General features: G+C 50.8%; 5 non-coding genes across 5 annotated transcripts; 2 read left to right on the top strand and 3 right to left on the bottom strand.

Moving 5' to 3' along the window:
* The first annotated feature begins 1,565 nt into the window (after positions 1 to 1,565).
* On the top strand, positions 1,566 to 1,647 carry TRNAS-CGA (transfer RNA serine (anticodon CGA)). The gene has a single exon. It is a non-coding gene; the product is annotated as a tRNA-Ser (tRNA).
* Positions 1,648 to 2,445: 798 nt separating this feature from the next.
* Positions 2,446 to 2,518, top strand: TRNAR-ACG (transfer RNA arginine (anticodon ACG)). The gene has a single exon. It is a non-coding gene; the product is annotated as a tRNA-Arg (tRNA).
* Positions 2,519 to 3,943: 1,425 nt separating this feature from the next.
* TRNAI-AAU (transfer RNA isoleucine (anticodon AAU)) lies at positions 3,944 to 4,017 on the bottom strand. Its single transcript has one exon. It is a non-coding gene; the product is annotated as a tRNA-Ile (tRNA).
* A 2,401-nt stretch (positions 4,018 to 6,418) lies between these two features.
* On the bottom strand, positions 6,419 to 6,491 carry TRNAF-GAA (transfer RNA phenylalanine (anticodon GAA)). The gene has a single exon. It is a non-coding gene; the product is annotated as a tRNA-Phe (tRNA).
* A 10,277-nt stretch (positions 6,492 to 16,768) lies between these two features.
* On the bottom strand, positions 16,769 to 16,862 carry TRNAI-UAU (transfer RNA isoleucine (anticodon UAU)). The gene is made up of 2 exons: positions 16,825 to 16,862; positions 16,769 to 16,804 (listed from the first exon to the last, which is right to left on the bottom strand). It is a non-coding gene; the product is annotated as a tRNA-Ile (tRNA).
* Positions 16,863 to 20,910: the final 4,048 nt, after the last annotated feature.

The raw sequence follows: 20,910 nt of genomic DNA, 5'->3' as shown, positions 1-20,910 counted from the left end.
GCCGCTGGCCCTTGTTTTGCTCCTGAGCCTACATCCTTTTAGACGTGAACCTGCACTTCCTTTCTGGGGTCTCAGACTTAAAAACACACGCGAACATTTGCTACGCCCAAATACGTCAGTTTAGTATAAGGATGATCTTGAGCTGAGAGCAACTGAGAAAAAGCAAACAGGAAGAGCCCTCTGTCCTCCTGTGTGCCTGAAACAGGACATAAGTGTCCCTTGGTGAAGGTTCCCCCCACCCCCCATGTCCTGCCAGAGAGAGAACCACCCCGATGACTGGAGGTAGGAAGTCAGCGCCAAGAGGAGCCTGAGGAAATAAACTGCGAACCAACCCAGTCTTCCATTCTTTCCCCGCTGTTTTCCTTCCCACAACTGTTGCCCCTTGGAGCCCACGCTCCCCTTTTCTGGGTCTGCCCGCTTCCCTACAATGTATCACCCTTTGCTAAAATGGCATAAAAGCTTTCCAGTCTAACTGCTTCTTCGGGTTCTCACTTCTTTTACGTGAAGCCTTCACGCCTGTAAAATTAAAATAAGAAAAAAAAAAAACATCAACAAACTTTGTAAACCTTTTCTCCGGCTCGTCTGTCTTTTGTCAGTTGCGTTCGTAGGCCCCAGCCCCCAGCCTAAGAGAAGAGAGGGAACGTTCTTCTTCCCTACATATGGAAATTGTGAACATCGGGGCCTTGGGAATTTGAAGAAAATACACGCATATCCAAAAGGATGTGAAGGGATAAGCGTGTAATGGGGAGCCAGGAGTACTCACATTTCAACACACGGTCCCATGGTCCCATGAACTAACTCACATGGTCCCACACAAAATAAATAAGTTACACAGTGTGTTATAGTGATTATGAGTGACATGGGGGAAAACAAAGCAGAGAATGAGGAGAAGCACTGGAAAGAGGGGAGGTGAAAGTTTCAGGTGTGAGTTTCAGGTGTGATTTGAGGAAACACCTGCAGTAGGTAAGGGGCTGGGACCGGGCAGGGCAAAGCACGGGACAGCGAGGAGCCTGATGCTTACAGCGAAGAACGAGGCTGACAGCGACTGCAGCCGGGTGAGCAGGGGCGCAGGGTGACACCCGAGGTCTTCGGGGGCCCGGAAACCCAGGTGGGGACTTGGGCGCTTACTCCGATGAAAGGAGGGGACGCCACTGAGTTGTGAGCACAGCGGGGCCATCAAGTGGAGTGTGGAGTGTTGGGTGAGGGCTGGAAAGGCCGGATGCGGGACCCGTTCGGAGATGCTTGCAGCACATTCCGCGTTAGACGTGCAGGCGCTGTGCACCAGGCTGCTAGCAGCTGGGTGGTGACAGCGTTTTCGGATCTAGATGCTTCCGAGGGCAGAGGGAAAGAGAATTCCCGCACCTGTGTGGAATGAAAGAATAACTGAAGTCAAGCGTGTTGCCAAGATTTTTGCCTAAATATCTGAAAAGTTGAAAGAGCCATGAAGTTGAAGAAGGTTTTGAGGGGACCCTCCGGCATCAGCCACCCCTATCTCTTCCGCCACGCCGCCCGGTCAACGACAGACACTTGTCTTCAGTCCAGCGAGTGCGGCCTTCTCCACGGGGGCTGTGATGGCCGAGTGGTTAAGGCGTTGGACTCGAAATCCAATGGGGTCTCCCCGCGCAGGTTCAAATCCTGCTCACAGCGTTGCAGCTTTTTGGTGAGGGTCCCAACCGGCCCCCTCCCTTCGGCCACGGTCCCGATTCATAACCCTGAATGTTTGAGGTGCCTGGGCCACCAGCCCGGTCTGACTTCCACCCTCCCCTTCCCTGGTCCGGGCGCCCGAGAACCTCCAGATTTCCGCGTCTCCACCGTCCACGCCGAGATCCGGCCTTGGAGAGCTCAAAAACGTGATCGTGAGGCTGTGAAATCTGACGAACGCCTGCTCACGCTGGCAACTATTCTGCCTCCCTCGAAGAGCCAAGTACAATTTAGGCCAATTTTGCGTTTGTTAGTAAATGAGTTCCTGGTTTCCGAGTTTCTCCGTCAAATGCGAATCTTCAAATGTATACTTCCACTGAATTCTCGCCTCCTTGTTGCATGTGGTGTTGCTTGCAGTTTGTGGGAGACGTCTGCGGGCGGGGCGGCGAGGAAGAGCCCCAAAGCCGGGCACCAGGATAAGCTGGAGTGAAGACAGAGTCCAGAGGGAACGCGAACCCTGCGACCGCGGAGGTTTGTTCAAGCAAAAGCCAAACCAAAACGAAGCAAAGCAAACAGCCCCGAAGCACCAAACAAGCGTCCCATGGGGACCGTCAGAGAAGTGCAGGCCGCCCTCTGTCTTCAATGAAAACGTTTTATGTAAATGTGTTGTGCAAGCAAGTCATAAAATCAATTATGCTTTCCCAGAATTGGTACAGATTTTGTTCCTGGTCAACCACTTCCTCGTCTGGTGTGAATTGTGTAAAGTAACGAAAATACTAACACTGAGGCCACCCGAGCAGGCGCGGGCCAGTGGCGCAATGGATAACGCGTCTGACTACGGATCAGAAGATTCTAGGTTCGACTCCTGGCTGGCTCGTCGGGCTCACTTTTTTTCTCTTCACGCCCTCTAGGTACCTATAAAAAAAAGAAAAAGAAAAAAGAAAGATTGAAACAATCCTCAAAGTCCTCCGAACACATTTTCCTGGAACATGATCCTTCACCCTCGCGATGCTATCCCACATCGGCTGTGGGTTGGGTCTGAAAGAGACGCGTCAGAAGCATCGAAGGAACGATCCTCTAAGCTCTTTCTTCCTTCATCTCTTGAACTTGAGACAGGAGATTGGCCGAAAAAGACCGTTAGAAGGAAGGTTTTAAAGTCAAAGAAGCTCTAAAAAATAAAAGCTGTTCTTCCAGTATCTTCTCCACCCACGTTTTTCCCCCTGGGAAGGGTCCTCACCCCAGAGGTCTCTCCTGCGAGCTGCTTCCTCCCACGGCTACCAGCCAAGAAAGGGAACCCCTCCCGGGGAACCCCTCAAGGAAGGTTGGGCTGTGGGGACACGGGTGCGAGCGGCTCTTTGCCTCAGTGGGGCCCCTTAGAGCTTGGCCCTGACGGCCGGCCGCAGTCGCCACTCCTCCCCGACATGTCCCCACGTGCCCGGCCAGGCCGTCGTGGGGACAGACGCCGCTGCCCCCGAGGGACAAAGAGCCGACAGGAATCCCTTCTTTTACAAAAGTAAACAGCGGGAGAAGATGAGGAAGACCTGGGAGGTGGCAGCTCCCGGGGGTGGGGGTGGGGTGGGGAGGGGGCTCTCAACAGACCTGCCTCCGCCCTGTGCGTCGGGGCCCAGCATAGAGGCTGGGGGGGAATCACTGCCAAGTGGCGGAAATTCTTCAAACCAGCCCAGAAGATCATCCTCCTACGTGGACCGATTTCCGAATGTGTAGCTTGTCTCCTCGCAGGTGAATTGCGGTCAGCGCGTGCGCCTTGGCGGGCGGGGACGCAACCGAAGAAAGCGGGTGCGCAGCCCCGCCGGGTGCGGGCAGGTGCAGGGGCGGGGACCGAGCCGGAGAAAGCGGGTGCAGGCTCGCCGGGGGCCCGCAGGTGCAGGGGCGGAGACCCGACCGGAGCAAAGCCCGTGTGTCGCTGCCCCAGCCCACCGAGTCACCGCCAGCCTCCGCCTGCCTCCTTTTCTCTCTAGCAGCTTCTCTTACGCGCCCGGATAATACCGTCTCCTGGAGTTTCACCGAAAACCGAGCAGGCACATTGCTACAACGGTCCTTGACGCCCCCCTTTCCTAAAACACAGCCGCCTCGTTCCACACCACTCCCTCGGGTTGCTTCGGGAAACTTCGCAGCGGGTGTGGTTACTTTTAATTAAGAACAAGCGAAGCGAAGCGAAAGTACATAGCCTTGTTGGGAAGAGGAAGGTCCGAACTTCTGATTCTGATTAGCAGCGATTTGGGGTCCGACGAGTGAGTTGGCCAAGTCCACGCGGCGGGAAGGCCAAAGAGGTCACGCTGCGTGGCCCGTACGGGGATCGAACCCGCGACCTTGGCGTTATTAGCACCACGCTCTAACCAACTGAGCTAACCGGCCACCCGACGGGGGGGCGCTTTCTAAAAGAATAAGTTCATCTACTGTTTTGTTTGCCCAAAACTAAGGGGAATTTCTTCTTTTTCTTCTCTCGCTTCTAAGGACCATTTTGAACCGTATCCATAGCCTGTAATGAGAAGTCTACACTCTCAGTTCTTCGGATTTGGACTAGGAAATCCACGGAGAGACTTGTGCAGACGCTGGGTCCAGCCTATTTGTGGAGAGAGCACCGGGACGGGATTTTCGGTTGTGGTGAAGGGAGTGTCTCCTTTTTAGAGGAGAGTCGGTAGCTCCGGATCACACGTCGCAAACTTCTCTCCCAGGACTTGTACCTTAGTGACGCGTCCAGTTCGGGTCGGTTCCAGGCAAGGAAACGCAGACGAGCGCGAGGCAGGAAAGGCGCTGTGCCCCGGGGTCTCTGAAGCCCCGCAGACACCTGCCCCGACGTCATGAGCCGGGACGGCGGCCCCCAGCAGCACGGGTCACCACCGTGAGCTGTCCTGCTTGGGGGCGGGAGAGCAGGGCCGCGGAGGTTTGCAGAGGGCGAGGGGCAGGCGGCGCCCGGCTGTTAATTCTCCGCCGACGGCACCTGCTGGGTGTCCCTCGGATCGCGGCGTGCGAGCGGGGGGACCCCCGGAGCGAGCCAGCTGCGCGCTGGGCGTCCCGCGAGCCTCCTGGCCGGTCCCCCGAAGACAGGTTGAAGGTGTTCCCGGCGTGAGTTACTCCCCACGTATTTGTCGAACTTTCGTGCTGAGAATACTTTTCCGAGAATACTTTTATTTAGAGCTAAGAGAATCAACAGGTGATGACGACTGTTGGGTTCAAAGCCGACGCTGGCGCAGGACAGAAGCACGCGCCCCCAGGGTCCGCTCTGGAAGTGTCCAGGGTCGACGGATAGAGACTGGGGGCCCAGGCCTTCCGAGTCCCCGAGGTGGCCTCCGCGGTCTGCGTCCTCCTCGTCGTCGCGGGGAGCCGCGCGCCCCACCGCGACCTGACCCCGGGGTCCGCACGGCAGCCGCGCCCCCCGACCGCGTCCCGGGCTCCGGGCTCGGCAGGCAAAGCCGCCGCGACGCACGTCGCCGGTTTCCGGGCCTTGAAACGCCGAAGGGATTCCCCTGGACTCCTTCCTCCGGGAAGAACGGAGTTTCCAGGGCGGCCCGGCCCCCTGACTTTTCCGACCCCGCCCTAGGGTCTCCGGGACCACCGCGGGCCCCGCACTCCCTCCCCTGCAGACCCAGCCCCTCCCAGCTGGGGAAACCTAGGGTGTGGGTCAGCTGTCCTCACCCCACCTCAGTCACCTGCCCACGTGGACCGAAGGTCCCACGCCCACAACTGTATTTTTCCGTGCCTGCTTGTAAGTGAAATATTGCGTGTGAACGTAGCGATTCCGGATCAGAAGAGGGGCTCGTGAAAAGACCCGTCCTTTAACATGATGGTATAGAACGAATCCATCGATCCTAGACTCTACCCTCAGATCGTCCTCGGAGACCACCAGAGCGCTCGCCTGCTTCCTTTTCCCCCCCCAAAATATCCTACCCCTAGTCAAGCGTTCCTTTAACGTCCCCATCTACACCCTCGGCCATATGTTGTAGCGTGTGCAGCAAATGTCTTGTAAGAGAATTTCACACGATGCGCGTTATGTTCCAGATTAGATTCCGTTAAGAATCCAGCACTGTCTTGGGAAAAATGACAGATCAATGTTCACAATTCCTGTGATATTTTATAGCATATGTATAGTCACGTATAATCTTAATAAATACTAGTGAAATTCAGTTCATGTCGGGGGGGGAGAGGGGAAAGTGGGTGATGGGCATGGAGGAGGGCACTTGTTGGGATGAGCACTGGGCGTTGTACGGAAGCCAATTTGACAATAAATTATATTTAAAAAAATAAACCGAGGTTCTTTAAAAATAAATAAAATTCAATTTATGTTTAAACTATCATTCTCGCCTTTCTGCACAGTAAAATGACGCACTAGGACTGTCCCTAGAGCTGAAAACCAAAATGCTGTATAAAGTAAGCAAAACTTCTTACGGGATTCAAAGTGCTGACCATGTAAGGACCCTAAGTGAAAGCAGAAACAGAGGTAATTTAGTGAAGAACTCAAAGTGCTCATGCCCTGATTCTTATAGATGCATTTAATAACACCCCAGTGCTCTGAAAAAGGCACTGAGCTCTCCTTACCTGAAGGAACTGGAGGAATTTAGTGTATAGATGTAGAACTGCGTTTTGCCAGAGTTTACAAAAGCCCTTTCCAATAAAGTAAGGGTGAATGTATGCAGTTCCTTTCCACATAAATGGTGCTGTGGACTGAACTTAATTTGAGGGTGACTGACATTTGCTATGGGTTCACGGTTTCCGAGGCCCATCAGTAATAGGAAAGTCAACATTTGCAAAAGAGACCTGCCGAGACCCGGGATCGAACCAGGGACCTTTAGATCTTCAGTCTAACGCTCTCCCAACTGAGCTATCTCGGCGAGCCCTGAGAGTGTTTCTTGCCAATTACTCCTTAAATAAGCTTTTCTGAACAGCCTATTTGCTTTTTAGGATGATATGTTTCAGGAAAGTAAGTAAATTTTTTGTGTTGTTTTCTGAAAATGTAACTGAAAAATAATCTTCTGAAAATGTTACATTTTGCCCATTTCAAAACTAATCCTATGGACATAGAAATCAGACCCGGGGGGAGGGTCACTATATTGTACACCTGAAACTAATACAATACTGTATGTTAACTATACAAAAAAAAAAAGTTAAACAAATTTACACACTGTGTGAACATATTCAAGGTTTCCTGAGTATTGTAGGAAGAACAAAAAAAAGGTGATAAAGAAAATTTTGTACAGGGTTTCTAATGTATTAATTAGATAGCCGTGGAGTGTAGGGATTCAAAGCTTCCTGCTGGAAGAATTCAAGAAAACACCATTTGGGGTAATTTCTAGTTTGGACCCCCCAAATTTTTTTATTCTTTCAGTTGTTTTTATTCCTTTCCCCTTTCATTTTATGAAAGTATAAATTACATAGCGTAAAGTATGCAAATCTTAAGTGCACAGCTTGAGATTTTTACACACCCTGTGTAAGCACCTGAGCACTGTCAGACTCCCTCTCATTTGCTGTCCTCCCAAAGTCAGCCCCTGGTCCGGGCTCTCACTGTATGTGCTGTCCTTTACTGTGTCTTCATACACATTAAAACAAATTGAATCTGCATTCTTATGTCCGGTTTCTCTCACTCAATATCGTCTTTGAGATTCATCTGTGTTTTTATCTGTGACGACAGTTTGTTCTTTTACATCAACTTCCATTTGGTTACACCACAACTCACTGGTTCATTCTAATGCTGATGATGGCATTTGGTTTCCAGTTCTAGGCTACAAAAGCCACTGAACCGTCTTGTGCATGGTTTCAGGTGAACATGAGCACTCATTCATCATATAAATAGATACATACACAGATAGATACATAGATAGATACAAAGGTATATGGATAGATACATAGATAAATACCTAGATACATAAATACACAGATAGAATATGAAATTGCTGGGTCACAGGATATATGTATGTTTAACTTTATTAGATGTTGCTAAACAGTTTTCCAAAATGCACGTAGTAAGTGTATACACTCTTAACCGCGATGTGTGAGGTTTCTGGTTACTTCATAGAGTAGCCAGTACTGGATATTGTCGGCCATTCTAATTTTGGCTATTCAGGCCAGGATGTCGTGCGGTTTCTTTGTGATTTTCACTTGTATTTTTTTTTGATGACTAATGATATTAATTATTAACAGAGGGGAGAATAAGACATTTTTGGTGTTTCTCTGTATTGTTTAAAATAGTTACACTATGCGGGTATCTGTTATTTGGATAACTGAAAAAAAATAATTTAGCATACCCTGTATCAAAAATTATACGAGCAACTTGCATTCAACAAACCCCACCTCCTATATAATGCAAAACATCATCATAGTATTTAAGCGCGGACAAGCCCAAACACAAATCTTTCCTCTTTTGCCCAAACCTGCTGGTAAGACCAAACACAGACCCTTCCCCTGTCACTCCTCGCCAAGTTCTTGTCCTTTGTGACATGAGTGATTGACTAAGATGAGAACTGTTTGTCCCTCTGTCGCCCCCCCACCCCCCCCCCCCGTTCAATGATTCGAGAAAGACTCACGGGACTCAGCATATAGGTGTCCTCATAGCTATGATTTATCACAGCAAAAGTCAGCAGAGGAAAAAGGCACCAGGCGCAAAGTCTGGGGGATACCAGGGGCGAGTCACAGAGGACAGGCTTAATTCCCACAGCCGAAAATCGTGACAAGACACGGAAAATGTCCACCAGGGAAGTTCGTCAGAGACCCGGTGCCCAAATACTTGGGGGTGGGGGGAGACTGCCTAGCGTATATCGAAACTGCAGACCCAGAAGAAGGCAGGTGTTCGGCAGAACTGTATGCTTTGCATGAACAGCTCAGGCACAGTGAGGCGCTCCCGCCATTTGGGAAACGGTCGGAATCTCTTAAAATCTAAGTTCCCAGATGCCAGCCACAGGCCCATCCTGCAAGCAGGCCCTTCTAAGGACAGCAGCCCCAGGCCTGCTGGGTGAACTCCGTACAATCCCCTTGAAAGTAGCCAGACACACAACTGAACACTTCCCACTCATCTGATTGAAACGATGCTAAACTATTGCTAAACGATTCCACACAACCTCATGTGGACACTGTGTATATTCCCTATAACAGTCTAAGGCAAACCACCCTGCAGAGAACGCCGCGATCCCGCATTCTGGGGCACTCTCCCGATCACGAGGGCCTAAAGAAAGTCGGTGTCCTCATCTCTCTGGCTTTTGTCTTTGGCCGTTTGGTGTCCTGGGTCACACGGGAGTAAAAGCCCACCTGGGACACCCGTCTCATCCCCCCAGACGCTCAGGGCTCCCAGCCTGCTGTCGTCCTTTCCTGACGGTGGCTCTGGGATCGATCCCAGTGAGACCACCTGCTGATACAGGTGCTCCAGACATTCGTCTGGGGCAGCTCGGTAAGGATCTAATTTTGCTTCTTTGTTTAACAGTTATTTTGCTCTGGCTTTTCACCTTGATATTATGGGTAACTCTAAATGCACCCCAAGCCCCCTTCAAAAGCTCCCGCCATTACATGCTTTGGCACAACGGTGACAATTCAGTTCATTTCCTCCCCCAAATGGCAGAATTTAACTCCTACAACTATCTGTTTTTAGTATGCCCTTGATTATGTAAGATAACAAAGTCTTTCCACCTTTGACACAGCTACTGTTATTTATAATGACATTACCTTCTATGTTGACTTTTTAAAATAGGCTATTCTTCAGAGCATTTCTAGGTTTACAAAAAAAATTGTGCAGAAAGTTCAGGGAGTTCCCAGATTCCCTATTCCCCCAAATTCAGAGTTTCTTCTCTTAGTAGCATCTTGCATTAGTATGATACATTTATTATAATGGATAAATCAAGAGTGATACATTGTTGGCAGCCAAGGTCCATAGTTTCCTAGGATTTACTCTTTGTGTTGTACAGGCCCATACCTTTTGAAACATGCAGTGTTTCAATGTCGCAGCCACTGCGATGTAGGCGTTAGGCTGCTCTTGACCTTCTGATGACATATCGCAAGGAGGGTCGTCTGCCTCCAGACCTCAGCTGACCGCGGGCAGCGGAAACTGTCAAAAGAGGAACCACGTGTACGGAGGGATTACCGCACAGACAGTCCCCATTTATGATGGTTCCGTTTACGTTGGTGCAAGAGCCATACACATTCAGGAGGAAGCGGGCTTTGGATTTCGATCTTTTTCTAGGCTGTGACGTGGGTGGGGTCCTCTCTCGTGATGCTGGGAAGCATCACGACCATTCTGACCCCGTTCTGCTGGTCACTTTCAGCACGGCATTGAGTGAATTACATGAGACATTCAACACTTTAGTATAAAATAAGCTGGGTGTTAGATGATTTTGCCCAACTGTAGGCTGATGGGAGCATTCTGAACACATTTGAGGTGAGCGAAACTGATGTCCTGTAGGAAGTGCGTTAAATGCATTTGTAACTTATATTTTCCATTTATGATGGGTTTAGCAGGACGTAACCCCACTGCAAGTCAAGGACATCCGTATTTGTAAACATTTTCCACTCATTTCCCTTGTTCTTTGTTTTGTTAGTTGTCTCCCGCTCCGTTTCCACCTTCTGGGGCTTCCTTGAGCATTGGCTGTGATTCCACCTTCTGTGATTCTCACGGACTGTGATCAGTGACCGTGATTCCCTCTGCCGCTCTCCTTCCTCTCCAGGTTTTGGGTTACCAGGTCGCCCTGTGACCTCAATATCCTGATACATCTAGGGAGAATTATTGATTTTCAGCTTTTCTCTTGTGGTGAGGATGAGACTGATGGCTCCCAAACTGTTTACACGTTGGAGCAAAAACTGAAAGTCCCCTGTGTTTACCTTTAAGATCTTATTGTCACTTGGTTAAATGGGTAGCCAAGTATTAACTTGCGAACCTATTTAATTAGGTGTTACTACCTGGAAACTTTTGACATTTTTTTCTCCTCGCTTCAACTCCTGACGCAGTTTGCACCTAACACTGACTGAGATTTCCCAGAGGGCTCCTAGAGAATCAGCCACGATTTGGTCCTTAGTATTGTAAAAAGAGGGTGTTAGAAATAATTAAGCTTATTCCCTATGTTACTATTGATCCGTTTCATGGGAAGCACTGTCAGATGGGGGGAGATTTCTACCTGACTCCTCTACCTGGAGTTGGTCAAACAGCAAAGTGTGAGGGCACAGTCCCTAGGCTTCTCTCACTTCTGACAGTATTTGCAAGTTTTCGTTCTGCAAAACACCCTTGGGCTCGATAATTTGCTAAAAGGGGTCCCGGAGCTCATCAGAGCTATTATACTCATTGGTTACAGTGTATTAAAGGGAGAGGACACAAATTAAAATCAGCCAAAAGGAGACACACATCCAGCAAACCCTGGCAGAGTTCCAAATGAAATTGCTGTCATCCTCAGGATAAGCGATAGTTCTGCATCGACGTGTGACAATGCACAGAGTATTTATTGTTAGCTCAGGAAATTCACCTGAGTTTCTGTGCCCAGAGTTTTTATCGGGCTTTATTGTACAGGCATAAGTGACTGATTACGCATGTGCTTGAACTCACTCTCCAGGCTGCCTGAGAGCATGACTTAAGCCCCCACCCTAGATCACATGGTTGGTCTTTCTGACATAGCTGTGGTATGTGGCCAGACCCATCCTAAAATATATATACAGTAAAACCTGGGATTGCAAGTATCTTGTTCTGCAAACGTTTCACAAGACAAGCAAACGTTTCTGATAAATTTTCACTTGATACATGAGCGATGTCTTGCAAAACGAGTCGTTCGTGACGCCGAACGTCAGGTGATCACAACTGAGCCAATGGTTTTGAAATTCGCTTGAATATACAAATACACATTGGATATATTTGCAATGAAGTGCTTTAGATCACGAGCATGTTTCTGAAACGAATTAGGCTCATAGACCAAGGTTTCACTGCTACTATTAGGTATGACATAGATTAGCTTCCAATATCTGAAGCAAAGGACAGACCTCTCTGGCCATTTTCACTACCTGGGAAGGGGTAGGGTCCTCTCCACATGTTCACCTCGAATGGTATCTGGCAAAGAAGAGAATGTGAGTCACTCTAGTTTTTGAAGAAACTGACAACATTGGTAAAACAAAGAAAATTGTCAACTTTTCACGTTTATGGGCCCTGCTTCTGGGCTTCCGGGGAAGCCACGCTTTAACATTTACCAAGGTCAAAATGACTCAGCAAAACCTCAAAGCAGGGGCTCTATTTCTGCCTTGCACACACACTGTACATCTGCTTTATTTAAAAAAATAATGATAACCAAAAAGGAGCATTCCTAACATAAAGATAAGAAAAGTTTCAAAACCTCCCTGGTTCCTGTAAGATTAAAGTCACACGGCGTTGCACATACTAAAAATGTAAGATAAAGTCTAACTTTCTAGAGTGTTCTTCATCATGATGATTTGTAGCATAAAAATTTTTTTTAATGTTTATTTATTTTTGAGAGAGAGAGACAGAGCATGAGTAGGGGAGGGGCAGAGAGAGAGGGAGACACAGAATCTGAAGCGGGCCCCAGGCTCTGAGGTGTCAGCACAGAACCTGACAGGGCTTGAATCCATGAACCACGAGACCCTGACCTGAGCCAAAGTCTGGCGCTTAACTGAATGAGGCACCCAGGCGCCCCCATAACTTTTTAAAATGTAAAAAACATATATAACTGCACCAAATGTTCCTTCCTAAGAGCTCTCTCTTCTTTGCAAGGTCTGTGTATCCCAGGCACCTGAACTAACTTGCGCTCAAATGAAACTCTTTTCCTTTCTCTTTAAAGATTTTTAAAAAGCTTATTCAATTTGCATCCACAACGTAAAGCAACAGCCTGTGCTCGGGGACCTGAGGGCTGGGAGATAGAACCAGGGAGGACCTTGATACTCACGAATATTCAGAGCCAAGGAAATGTGTTATCTAGGCAAAATAAATAAATAAATAAATAAATAAAAATTCACAAAATTGTTACATGAACCATAACTTGGATGTGACAGAAGACGCAAGAGTGGGCCATATTTAAGTTATGGATAAAATCACTTACGGGGCTTTTTAAGGATATGGATCTTTTCAGTTTGCACCAGAAATAGAAATGGAAACTGGGGAGAAATAAGCAAATAGTAAAGAGACCCACAGGTCAAAATTGTGAGAAAGTTTCTTGTCCAGCTATTTAAAATTCTATCACTCCATAAATAGTCACAAACTTTTACTGGACACAATGAAGAGGGAAATTTTTGAAGTAGGATATTTGGCTGTTTCCTCTCCTCCTCCTCCTCCTCCTCCTCCTCCTCCTCCTCCTCCTCCTCCTCCCCCGCCTTCTTTTTAATGTTAGAGAGAGTGCACACAGGCTGGGGAAAGGGGCAGAGGGAGAGAGAGAATCTTAAGCAGCCTCCACGCCCAGTGCCCAGTGTGGAACCCAACATGGGGCCCAACACGGGCTGGATCCCACGACCCAGGATCATGACCTGAGCCCAAATGAAGAGTCGGACACTCAACCGACTGAGCCACCCAGGCGCCCCCTGTGGCCTTTTCTGATGGCACACGAGGTCTCACGGTGGCTAAAACAAACTCATTACCAGTTCTATTTCTCAGCCAAGCGTGTAAATCAATCCTCATTTGGTGGAAGTGTGTGTCAACTCTAGAAAAACCTCGAGTTATAGTGTTTAAAATATCTGATATTTTCACCTGGAACAGCCAACAGAAACCCTTTTTTTGTTTTCCTTCTCATCATTCCCATCCAAACCACCTTACTTTTTCCTCCTTCCTTTTTTATCTTCCTTTTCTCTTCAAAGTTCTGCATTCTTCTCCTGTACCATTTTGAGACTCTATAGATATTTTTGAGCATTTTGAGCATTTTTGAGCAAAAGGTCATGGTAATTGCCCTCAATAAGCAAACTCGTAGGAAAGACGGCTGTGTACGTAAACACATCGTTTTTACCGTGAGATAAATGTGAATTTAACAGTACAAATTGTCTATTAGGAAGAGGGAAGCAACCATCAGGTCTGCGTCCGGGCCACGAAGAAGGAGCAGGAATCTGGCACGCGGACCAGATGAAGAGAATCTCGTAGGCAGAGAAAGGACTCAAACAGGCCGTGGTCACCGCTGCTTCTTTTTTTTTTTTGTTTTTTACCTGAGCTGGCGCATCCCTGCTCTGACCTTTGACTCCGCATTCTTCAGTGAAAGACGCTGCAAGACAAAACAAAACTCCCTTGTTAATATTGTTCATTTCTCAGTGTCTGCGTTTTAACGTTTATCTTGCTGAAATAAATAAATTACATCAATAACACAAAATAAAGTCTCACCATAAGGGGTTAAGGGGGGAGGCAGAGGGGGCAAAGGTGCAGAGCCCTCTGAGACACCACAGGTGCAGAAAGCTTACCTAGGGGGACACTCTACTCAGAGTCAGGAGTTGAGCGGGTGCTAAAGAAATCAGAGCAGCTAAAATACAGTCCTTGTCCCCCCAGGAGCTTATGATCCACGGAGTGAGGGAGGGAAGCAAAGGGAAGCCTGAGCTAATCCACCCGGGGCCCGGCAGAGCAGGGGAGGCTCGCAGGGCAGTGCACCGTGGACACCGGGGAGGTACGGGAGCGTGGTCGCCAGCAGACACATGGATGCAAAGGAAGAGAAAAGAGCCAGGGCACAACGAGGGTACTTATCAAGGCACAGCGGTCTGTGGGAGCACGGACTATGAACAGGGGAATAGACAGAGACGTTAGGAGGTAAGGTGGAATCAAGAAGACCGCCTAACAGACAAATACGAGGAATCAAACGTGAGTCTCGGCCACAGACATCAGCACAGCACGGTGCCAAGTAGAAGAGGTCGCACCAAAACCCCACAAGTTGTATGATCTCACTTACACGAAATTCTAGAAAAGGCAACCGGATGGCAGTGGAGAGCAGGTGAGTGGCGGCCAGGGGGGCGTGCAGGGGAAGTAGGCTACCCCAGGGAAGGAGGAGATGCTGGGGGAAGGCGCTGCTCCCCGTCGACGGTGGTGGAGTTTACCCCCGAGACACGATCAATCCTGCTGGGCAGAGTAAGGCCTCCGTGAAGATGTCCACACCACCCCCCCCCCCCCAGATCCTGGGCACATGCTGCCTCACACGGCCAACGGAATTTTGCAGATGTGCCTCAATTCAGGATCTTAAAATAGGGAGATTATCCTGGATTATCCGGGGGCTCCAATACAATCATAAGGGTCCTTAAAAGACGGAAGAGGAGAAACATTAGAGTCGGGAAAGGAGAGGTGACCACAGAAGCAGCGATCAGGGTCATTCCGTGGCTGGCCCTGGAGATGGAATGGCCCAGGGCCAAGGCGCCGGCGGGCTCTAGAAGGCCGAAGGCCGAGCAGGCAAGAAGAGGGACGCTCCCCCACAACTTCCAGGAGGTCCCAGCCTGGCCAGCAGCCAGATCTCAGGGCAGCGAGAGCCACCGTGGACTCGCGGCCTAAGGAGCTGCAACGCAATGATCCTGCGCTCTTTTAAGCCACCAAGTTGGTGACAATCTCACGAAAAAGGAGGTGCTAGAAAACCGCATGGCTGTCTTCTGTCTTGAACGACCCGCGGCAGTGCTCTAAAATCAAGCCTCGGAAGCCAGGGACAGCCCAGCCTCGGACAGCACGCAGGAAAGCCCCGGGGACGCTGCTCTGTGCCTCTCGGATTCTGCTTCCCCACCGTCTCCTCGAACATCCTTCGGCCTCGGTCCTAACTGGTACCGTATAAAACATCACGGCACGTATCAGCTTTTCAAAAATTATCGAAGAGGCTCTTCTGTGGAAAAGTACACGGCAGTGAGCTTCCGGGGACATCCCACAGCTAGGCCGCGTGTTTGTTCTCCCCTGGGCCCGGGCAGGACTTCCGCCGGGGAGACCTGAGACTTGCTTCCTTGCTTCCTTCAGGCCTCTGCCTACAGGCCACTGGCTTAGCGAGCCTTCTGGCCACAACCCTACACGATACAGCACTCCCAGCGCATACTCTGGTGCCTCCTGTCCCTTGTGGCCTGTCTTTGTTTTTCTCCAGGAAACACTCCGCCACTCTGTCTACTTGGATGTTTATTTTTAATTGGTCACTGCGGATCCCTCCCTCCTAGAACTCAGAGCACAGAGGCTTCATCTTTTTACTTCAGTGGGTGACCTCAGCACGAGGCACGGACCCAGTAAAACCGCAGGCATTCCATATTTGTTAAATGACCGCCTTTGAAGTAAAGAGCCCAGGAGAGGGAGTGGGTTTAAGGCTGATAATTTTCCCACGTGTCGATGTTACAGACCCGACGGGGTTAAGGTCAGAACAGCGCAGAGGTCAGCAGGATGCTGGGCTCTGCGTTCAAACGAGAGGGCTGGCTGGGTGCGACAGAAAGGGTAGACCTCGGTTCTTACGGAGAGGCTGTAATCGAGGGAACGAATGCCACACAGAGAATGCGTATATCCTTAGCCGAGAGGAAAGCGGAGGACGGAACTGTAGGGAACGTCGTATTTAAGGAACAGAAGAGGAGGAGGCCCTGAGACAGAATAAATCCAGGAGAGCCTGGACAAAGAAACAGGCAACCTTGAATCATTTATTTCAGACACAGCGTCAGAATGACAGCAGCTCTGCAAACAGGCCTTGTCTGTTTATTTTCTGATGAAATTAGGAAGAAGGACGCACCCAGCCACCTGTGCCCGGTGCCTCACTGCCGGAGGCCGGCCTAGGCGACTCAAATCCCGCGAAGATGTCACAGGTGGAATCCGGCCACCAGACGGCGCCCTGCGGCTTCAGAACTAAGATGCGGGAGCGCCCCCCCCGCCCCCATCCGCACCCCCGGAGCTGACCGCGGACAGCACGCCCCGGCGCTCCGCTCCCCCGCCCACTTCCCAAAGAGCTGCGGAATCCTTTAAGGAAAGGAGCGGGGAAAGGATGGGGCCTCCTCCGCCGATATGCAATGGCTGTGAGGTCCCCTGACCCGGGAGAAGCGCCTCTGCCCGGACAAATTCAATTTGCCTCCTTCTGGTGTGCGGTTTCGTCCCGTTCGAAAACCACCAAATGCCCTCCATATCCGCGGTCTCGCCACGGAAAAGAACACAGGCTCCCTCCAGCGCTTTGTCCGGAGGAGGAGGAGGGGGAAACGCACCCGAAGAAAAGGAGTGTGAAACCGCAAAGGGAAGAAAACATGCTCCAGGTGAGGCTCGAACTCACAACCTCGGCATCACCCGCACATATACTGCTGTATAAGTACCGCGCGCTAACCGATTGCGCCACTGGAGCATGCTTTCCCCGCACCGCCAGCGCGCGCTCTACAGAGCCTGGGGCCGGCGCGCGCGCACGCGGACGCGCGGGGACCCGCCCGCACCCGCCGCCCCGCTGCGAGCCGACGCACGCCGCCGTCCCGACGCCTGCCCCTCCCCCGCCGGACGGGCGCGCGCTCCGCCCTCCCGGCTCCGCCCCCTCCCCCCCCCCCACCTCCCCCGCGGGGCGGGGCCGGTGTCCGCGGGCGGGAGCCGTGGGGCCGCCCCGCCCGCAGCTCCGAGAGGCTCCCGCCGCGCCCCGGGCGCCGACGAGCCGAGTCCCGGCCCCGGCTCCGCGCGCCCCCTGGAGTCCGCGCCCGCCGGCTCCTCGAGAGCCCGGGTCCCAGCCCGCCGCTCCGGCAGCTCCCGCGGGAACCGCTGGAGTCGAGACCCCTCCCCGCTGGTGCTGCGCGTCACGGCGGCCAAGGCCCGGTCCACACACCCCCACCCCATCCCTCCACCCCCCTCCCTCCGCCACCCTTCCTTCACACTCCCACCCGCATCCTCACCCTGCTCCTCCCCCCCACCTCCACACCCCCAAACCCCTCCACCTCCCCACCCCCCTCTCCTCCACCCCCCTCCACCCCCCATACCCCCTTCTACCCCCCACCTCCCTCTCCTCCACCCCACTCTACTCCACTCCCCACCCGCATTCCTCCACCCCCACCCCCCCCTCCTCCACCCCGCTCCGTCTTGCAGGTTCCTGGCTGTTTGCCTCGTGATGTCATGCCCACCCACAACCCTCGTCCCCTCCATGTGGCCTTTAATCGTAAAAGCCCCTTGTGTGCATTGGTCTGCTGGCTTATTCGTTTGATTTGGGCCCGCGGAAATTGCAACCATTAAAGTATAAGCACACACAAGATACGAGGCCTTTTTGCTTTTGTGGAACGATTCCTGTGCAGGAGAGGCGGAATCGTTTAAAGAGGAGAATAGCCTGCCCGGTATTCTTGACCACACACTGCCTCACAGTCGGGGCCGAGAGGAATAGACCGGCGACCAGGTTCCTCCTCCCAGACACACGCACGGCGGGGGGAGGGGAGCGCAGACCATCGCTGCGCCGCTGTCATTCCACGTGGGTGACACCTGAACACGAGAGGTGAGAAGCAACACTAGATCTTCGGTAGGTGACCCTCAACCGGAGAAATCCTCCCCCGCCCCACCCCCACCCCCTCCACGGCCTCCAGAGACCAAGTTGGCCTGACCTCTAGAGACCATCCCATCTGAACAGCAGCCGTCGGCAGGCACTGTTCTACGGCCGCGTGTAAATCCCAGGGCAGCGTCCGTGGGGCCGTGTCCCGGATCCGGATCTAGATAAGAGCCCGCATCTTGGGAATTACTGTTCTTAAGAGGTGGAAACTTCCAAGACTTGGGGCGCCACCGGATCTTAAGCTGATTTTCATCGGAGAAGCCAAATCTGTGACACAACATAGGCCTTAAAGCATAAAATCGTGTGCGTGGGGAAAAGCAGGAAGCTAGATGCTTGGAATCGTTAATGGTAAAAAAAATAATAATAAGCGTCTTCTGATCTCCACCTTCTGTCGTGTGGAAGGCTGGCCCGTCTGGACGACATCATGGGCTCCCCACCAGCCGCTGACATCAGCTGCAGTTTCACAGTGGGGGCACTGGCGGGAGGTCAGAGAGGACAGGGAGGTGGGGGTATCTATCTCTCTGCACTCCTTTCTGGGCCTCACCTCCGTCTAGCTCATCCAAGTGGACCTTTCCTTCATCTCCAATAATGGCTTCTTCCCTGCTGCTTCAGGCCCTAGGGATGCTAACCACCCGTCAGCAGTAGCTGTGGTCTCTGTCCTGTCCCTCAACCTGCCCACACCTTTGTCAAACAGCCTGTTTATGAACCCCTTCTAAGACTATCCATTGTGAAGTTTCCCTCCGCACCTGAGTTCCTGGGTGATAGGAGCCGTGATATAACTGGCAGTGTTCGGAATGACTGGCCGGGGTTTGGGAGGTAGTGTGTGATATTATGTTTTGAGTGGGGGGGGGGGCACCAACGTGGAAATAGGCATATTGTTGTGATTGATGGGGTTCAGAACACGCTAGCCCAAAATATGGCAAGTTGGCAAATCAACTATTTCAAGCGGAAGGAGCTTGAGAAAATGTGAGAAGCGGGAAGGTCACTCTGACCCGCCCCCTGCCCGTCTGCCCCGAAGCAGGTCATAAAACTCCTGTGTCAGAGGTACCCTGAGGAAAACAGCATCCTTATCTCCAAAGACAAAGGGACCCCGGGAAGAATCCAAACAGTGTCTCCCGGTTTACCTTTTGGCCTGTCACGGGTCTGCAGGCTCGTCCATTCTTCATCAAGCTCGGTGTAAAAATAATCAGGCTTAACCCTGTCTTCAGGTCTTATTTCCTTATGAAGGCTCCCGGGTCATGTACACCTTATGTCAAATAAACTTGTGTGCTTTCCTCCTGTGAATCTGCCTTTGTCGGTTTAATTTTGAGACCCGGCCGGGGACCCCACGAGGGTCAGGGAAAACCTTTTTCCCTCCCTTGCATAATAGCAATACAAATAAAGGGCAACCACTGGGTCTTTAACCCACTTTTCAAGAAGACAATGGACATACGGTAGCAACTGAAATGTCCCATTAAAGTCATCTCAGCCAGTAACTCTAGGAAATACTCACATTCTGTCTCAAAAGATGATTCTATAGAGTCCATGATTCAAGGTCCTCATTATTCTGCGTCTGCAAGAGGCAGATGTGGTTGGACTTCATTTGCCATTTGAGAAAAGTGGTGTCTTTTTATAACCCGGGGAAAATGCCATTTACCTTTGGGTGTATCTTCTCTTCACAAGTCTTTAAGACCATATTAATAATGCGGAAATGTTGAAATAGCATTTGAAACACCTCAGAGCCTGGCTGCTATGTGCTTTGGGGGCACAAGACATTCCAACCCCTCTGAATCTGTATTTTTAGAATGGTGATTCCTCCCCCTGGAGGAACTGAAAAATTGCCTAGCACCATACCCGCGAACAGTCCTCACCCTCAGAGACTGAGTTTATTGGTTTGGGATAGATCCCCCAAATCAACATTTTTAAAAAGCTCCCAGTTGATCCTAATAATTATAAACCCTCCCTGTCTCTAAATCTAAGAAAATAAATAAAAATAAGAGAAAGTGTTTGCATCCTTAGCAAGTATTCAGAGCGGAGAAAAGGCTAAAGTTATATGTCCATTTTTTAAAGGTCACCCGAAGAATGAACAGTTACGAGCACCAATCTAAAAGAAGAGAACTGAGCAGGTTCTCTGTACACACTCCCAGGTACTTCATAGAATGAATCAGTTACGTAAGAGCTGAAAGCAAACAGTAGTATCCTCCAATTTGGAAACCTGTAGATTGTCGGTGGGAGGTGGGGGCTGCAACCTGGGCAGAGGTTGCACAACATCCTTCCAGACCGAAAACGCGTCTCCCCCAACACCGATCAGGGGACCGTCCCTCAAGATGAAAGAAGTGCCAAGCCTCAGTCTGTTGGCGTCTTCCCTGTAGGATGACGTTAAGGAGAGTCTTCGAGGAAGAATTATCCAGAATGACTAACCTCCAAGAATAAACCGTGTCTTGGCAGGTCACAAAGGAACGAAGGAAATTAATGTGGAAAAATGGGTCGATTACTGAAAAGATGCCCAAAAGGTCTGTAGCCCCCTCCAGCCCTGTGGAGAAATCGGCATCGTGTACAAGACCCAAAGAACCCTGAGATTCTGTGTGTGTGTGTGTGTGTGTGTGTGTGTGCGTGCGTGTGTGTGTGTCTTTTTCTCTCTCTCTCTATCCCCTCATCGCAATTCCTCTCTCTCTCTTCCCCCCTCTCTCCCTCTGTCCCCCCTCTCTCTGTCTCTGTTTCTCTCTGTGTGTCCCCCTCTCTCTCTCCCCACCCCTCTCTCTGTTTCCCCAGAAGGGCGGTGAGGATGGGGGTAGGGAGAGATAGGATTAGTGGAGGTCTATGGTCCTAAGGCTCACTTTCTCTGATAACCTCAAACCAACGCTTTCGCCCAAATCAGAAGAACTATCCCAAACTGACATGT

This window comes from Lynx rufus, unplaced genomic scaffold (assembly GCF_022079265.1).
Source record: "Lynx rufus isolate CCGP_SWC_20201006 ecotype Redwood Valley unplaced genomic scaffold, mLynRuf1.p SCAF_6, whole genome shotgun sequence".
Classification (NCBI taxonomy): domain Eukaryota; kingdom Metazoa; phylum Chordata; class Mammalia; order Carnivora; family Felidae; genus Lynx; species Lynx rufus.
The sequence above is the reverse complement of the archived record's forward strand: the minus strand, read 5'-3'. Positions and strand labels throughout refer to the sequence as shown.